The following is a 5,740-nucleotide window of genomic DNA, read 5'->3' as shown; positions in this document are numbered from 1 at the left end:
AGAAGGAGGGGGTCAGTGTGTGATCTAGATTAGATCTAGAATAAAATCCCTCCAGAGACCCTCAGTCTGTGCTTAAATAACTTCAACACTCAGTACTGTTTGATTTAAAAAAGAAGGAGGGACATCGTTGTGAGAAGTAAGAGGGAGAAGAGAACACTGGTAAGAGGGAAGAGGAAGCTGTATCTTCCAAAGATGGAAAGGGAATCGGAATGCATGAAAGGAACAGGCCTGGAGGGGAGGAAAGTGTCTACAAGGGGCCACGTGAGAAGAGGGAGGTGAGGCTGGATGGCTAGGGTGGGTCCAGGCTTATTACCTGGTAGCTAATGAGAGGGGTAAAGAGAATACAGTCAAATCTGAGATCGTTATAATGCACTCTTCCAAAAAGATGCAGGTGAAAAGACTGGGAGTACAGAGACCCGTGGGGATATCATGCCAGTGTCCCCGAATGAGGTGTTGAGACTAAAATGGTGGTAGGGGAACAAGAGTGACGCTAGGAGGAAAACAACAGAATGTGACTGTCTGGGTAGGAAGGACAGAATGGCAAACTGACCTCAGGTTATAGAGCCCAGGCCTCTAGGAGAATGATTTATAAAATACGGAGCTGGCTTCTGCCTCCGCCTTATAGCTTCTGCATCTTCATGTGTAGCTTTCATATGTTGTCTCTTAGTCCATTACTCTGGTCAAGTTGCCTCAGGTACATTCATCCATGCACAGTTCTGTTGTCTGAGAATGGAATTTCCAGCCACACAGATTCCACGGTCCTTTCTGGCGTACTTTCGCCCCACTGCTGCTGTGTCATCCTTTCCGTCTAATTCTATCCAGGGCACCCTTCTCTCCAGCTTGGCACCCTTGTCCCAATCCATATTCCTGTAGCCACCAGGGGTGCAATCTGTTATGCAGAGCCCCCCTCCCAGCCACAACAAGCATTGCATCTTCCCAAGTGTCCCAATTTGCCCACTTCTCTACCTTCCTGCCCATTATTCATTTTGGTTCGACTTTTCTGCCACTTACTATAACTCTTTGTTATTTGGATCAGTGAAATGAGGTACATTTTCATACCCAGTGAACTAAAATGTCTCCCCAGAATCAATTCAAAGGACTTAACTGTCAAATGTTTGCAAAATATCTTATACATCATTTTCTTTGATTTCCAACTGGAAACTCCTTCATCTTTTTTTCCCCTTTTATTTGTTAATGCCAGTATCATTTGATTTCAAGGAGGAAGCCCAGTCTCTCTGCATAGATTCCAACTTCTATTAGAGATTCTCTTGTCCTTTCCTCCCCTAAGGCTGAACACAGATACACGCACGCACGCACGCACGCACGCATGCACGCACTCCTGAGACTTTCCAGTTCTTAGGGCCCTGCTGCGTAAGGATGACGAATGGCCGCAAAACCCACTCCTTATCTTTCTTTCCAGTCTGTTGCCTGGCCAGGCTCAATCCAATCACTAAAACCTGCCTCTTAATCATTCCACAAGTCTGACCACCAGCTCCTCTCACTTTCTCAGAAATCATCTGCCTGCACATGTTCTGTTTACTCAATCTCTGCATTTTATGGCAAGTCACCCTCGGCCCTTTGTGAGCAGCACACACTCAGCAGATCACGTGCTTACATCCTAAAGGGCAGGCAGTTCTGATTTGCAGTTTACAACTCACGGGCCGCGTGGCCTTCTGCAAATCATGTCCCCTCACCAGGCTCCACTGTGACAGTGAAGGGGTTAGACACAAAGATCCTTAGGGCTCTTTCCACTCCAACAGTGGACGACTGTCTCAGCCCCACGGGGTTGACCTCAATAAGGAAACGCTCTAGAACTGGCTGGAAGAGCCTCACCCACGGATCCCTCTTTTCCTTCTGCATTTGCCTTTTCTCCGAGACTGCTTCTGTGATGGCTGAAGTCTCTTGCTGGATTCGTGACTCTCGTGGACTCTCCCATGGTCTCCCACGGTCAGTCGCCCTCAGCCACTTTTCCCAGCAGAGTCCGAACTTTCTCCCTGGAGCCCTGTGGCCTGTGAACAGATTCAGAACCTCCATCTCACTCGGTGCAAACTGACTGACGCAGCTCCTGCTCTACTCCTGGCTTTCCATTTGCATTGTTCACAGACAACTGCCTCTCTGAATCGCTCAGGGAAACTGCCAGGAGAATATCTGTCTGCCCATTGGCGCTCCTGGGGAACTCTGCGGGCCGGGCTCAGGCCCCTCCCTGCAGCGGGCTCTAGCCCTCAGGGCCAGTGACTCATGCACCAGGCAGCCGGGATCTGTAGTCACTCCCTCGGAGCTCCCTCACCAGCTTGGAAAAAGCTTCCAGCTCACACCGACACAGCTCCTTTCCTTCACAAGCTCCCACTCACCTGTACTCCCTGAGTCTTCTTTGTGCCGTAGCCTCGCTTAGGGGACCTTCCCTGAGAAGTCTGCAGACTGAAGGCATGCTTTGCTTCTTCCTCTTCCAAGGAAGAGGAGAGTGAAATTTCCACTCCGTAATTGTCATTGAAAATGGGTGGGTTGGAAGAAATCCGTCAAAAGCCATTAAGTATAGAGAATGTTCTCAGTCTATTTGAATCAAGACTGAGTCTGGCACCTGTTTCCCTTTAGCTCATTTGCTTGTAACCTTTGGCCCCCTGGCACACCTGATTGCAGAGTTAGACGATTACATTGAACAACAGGCTTTGAGCTGCTGCAATCATGCAGCTCCTGAGTCATGTTAACAGCAAATGCGGCTCTAAGGTAAGTGAACTGTGAGTGATAGGGCAGTCACCACCACCAAAAGGTATTTACGCAGAGGTTTGGAAAACCATGTACAAACACGCACAAGTCTCAGTGATGTGTCTCGGGGTAGGTGGGTGAGGAACGATCGTGTCTATAAAGGGCTACCGTACCAAAATATTGCATTTCTAATTTGACCTCATCAACGAGAAGAGGTTATGATAAGGGCACTAAATACCTTAAAGCACGCAGACAATTATGGGTAGAGCAACATGGGGTCCAAAAGGATATTGGGTTTATTTCAGGGGGATAAATATGTGTGTAAAAGAAGGAGAGCCAGTGAATGTAATTTCTTTACATTTTCAAAGACTTTTAAACAACTTCTATCCCAAAGGCTAATTAAAAAAAAAAAAAAAAATCAGTCATCCTAGGACCAAAATCCTCGTGTCGTGGATATAGAAGTTGTTTAAGAGAAAACAAAATTAGGGAGAATAAACACATCTCAAACTGTGAGCCTTCCGGATACTAACGTGCAAGCTGATCTCATTAAAGTCATTATAAATGACTGACAGAGCAACCACTGCACAATAAAAATCCTAAGATCACAGTTAACTCTAAGTGAAAAGCTGATGGTGAAAATAAACTTTACAAAGTAGTACTCTAAGTTGTGAGTAGGCAGAAGTGACAGCAGGAAATTCAATGTGGTCAAGGGCCCAAAGGAAGTGATTCAGCATAGATCTATCGGATTGTAAGCTCCAAGCTTGTTACAATTCAGCAAAGGAGCAATGAAAAGGACTGTGGTTTATGTCTCCTGAAGACATTATTCCTACCTGGTTTAGCTCAAAAAATCCCAACAAAATACTGTATATTCATATATGCCTCAAATACAGTCTGTCCAAAGAGTGTTAGTTAATGGTTGTTTTCAGGATTTCTCATAAGAAATTGCTAAGTTTCTAACGCTCTGATGCCAAGCAGGATTAAAGAAAAAATTGGGTTAAATTCTGGAAATCTGAAGAAGGGACAATAAGTAGAACTGTGCCCAACTTTCTGAAACCTAAAGTATAAAAAAAATTAGTAATTCAATTCAGGAAAGATTACTCATACCTAAGCTGTCGTCGTTTGTTTTTAAAACCAAGGATCTAAAGACAAGTTGAAGCCAATTGTCTCTTAATTTCCCAGATTAGGTGAGAATAACCTGATTAAACAAATATATATTAAATTCCTAAAGACAGTTTCGGTCTTATAGAAGTCAGCTCTGAAGGTGCTCAGAAAGTCTTAGCAACTTCAAGCAAGGAAGCAGTCATTCAACTAAAAACATTTTTTTACATGTGTATCATTCAGACGTTGATATGTTACCTCTCTGGGAAAATAAGGGAGAGTTTGCCTGGAAAATATAAGGTTGGATATGGCTCTGTTTGAGCCATATGGCCAGCGTTCAAATACTGGTGTGAACAAAAAATTTGGATTATAATTACTGTTATTGCTATTAAGAAGAATCCGTTGTTAGTTTACTTAGAATACATACATATGAATATATCACATATTAATAATAAAAAGCTAGCTTTATGAAAAGAGTGAAAAATCTCCAGCGAACTTCTCCAAAGTCATCCCTATTTTCGATGTTTTTAGCAGTGTCAGCCTGTTTAGGATAAATTAATATCAACCCAAACTCAATTACTATAGTGATAACTTTTCTAAGGATTAAGCAAGCTAACTTACATTTGAGGATGGATTGAAAACAAAATGTCTTATCAGAAGTGGTACTACTGTGTCATATCATCATTAATTGGGTACAGGACAAAGTTTACCATATGATTCTTACCTTTGTACAAAGCTGCAATGCCATGCTACTTTCAAGGCCCCCTAAAGATAAACCAGAGTCGTGGAATGTCCAGGGAAGAACCACAGTGAGCCCACTTAAAAGATGATGCTACCACTGCTGTATGAGGGCTCAATATGAGAAAAAAAGGTAAAGGGTGATGTTCTTCAACTGAGAAAGGCAACCTGAGGGGAGACACAGAATCATACGTCATAGAGTTGGATGGGAGTCTGGAGGCTAATGGGTTCCATCTTGAATTTTACATTGAAGGCAACTGAGACGTGGACAAGCTGCATCCTGGCCGGGCGGTGACTGGAGTTTAGATCTCGTGACTCGGATTCTCAGACTCTTTCCTAGAATCTAGGATTCTAGGATTCTACCCCATGCTGCTTCTCACAAAGAGGATGAAACAGAGGTAATGATACCTTCACAATAACTCAAGTCAAAATATAAACTCATGAATGGTCAGAGTAGGATTTCCAAATCCACCTAAACTAGCTTAGACCTTAACTTGTGGGTTCAGTAAAAAAGAAGGTTTGAATGGGGTATTCATCACCCATCAACTCATTTTAATTCCTTATACAACCTCTGAGGCCATAACAAGCAGAAAAAGTGCCCAAACTCTGAGGAGTCAAAGAGAGTCAACTACTACCATAACCCAGGTACCACCGTGGTCCTTCATGACACCTAGATCAAATAGCCTGGAATCCTCATAGGATTCCACGTTCTGAACCTTGTTCCGGGATCTGGGGAGAAAACACTCGGAGAAGTGCCAAGTTTATTAGAGTGAGAGAGGATCGCCCTCACACAGCCACCGATGGATCCCAGAGACGCAGGCACTGACCTCGCCCTGACAATTATGGGATGTCTCTAGGGTTGGAAGATATCTTAAAAGGTCACCAGGTTAACCCTCCCAACTGCTGTGTTCATCCCCCTTAAACAGCTCCCTCCAGTGGGCTGAGGTCAGATTCTCTTTAACACACGGCCGTGATGGAAACTCTGGTCACTGGAATTGGTACTCTGGAAGCAGAGAACGTTTAAGGACTGCAGGGTAGTAGAAGTAAAGTTCCTTGGCTTAGGCCCCATTGGTCCCTTTTCCTATGAGAAAAGGTTCCCAGAGTCCAGTGCAAAGTCCCTGAAAATCCCCCCACCAAGCACAAAGCACAAAAAATGGAGGCCTGGGACTAGCGACTGGCAGCTTGGTGTCGTCCTTGGGTT

This window comes from Leucopleurus acutus (genome assembly GCF_964270905.1).
Source record: "Leucopleurus acutus genome assembly, chromosome: 9".
Lineage (NCBI taxonomy): Eukaryota > Metazoa > Chordata > Mammalia > Artiodactyla > Delphinidae > Leucopleurus > Leucopleurus acutus.
The sequence above is the reverse complement of the archived record's forward strand: the minus strand, read 5'-3'. Positions refer to the sequence as shown.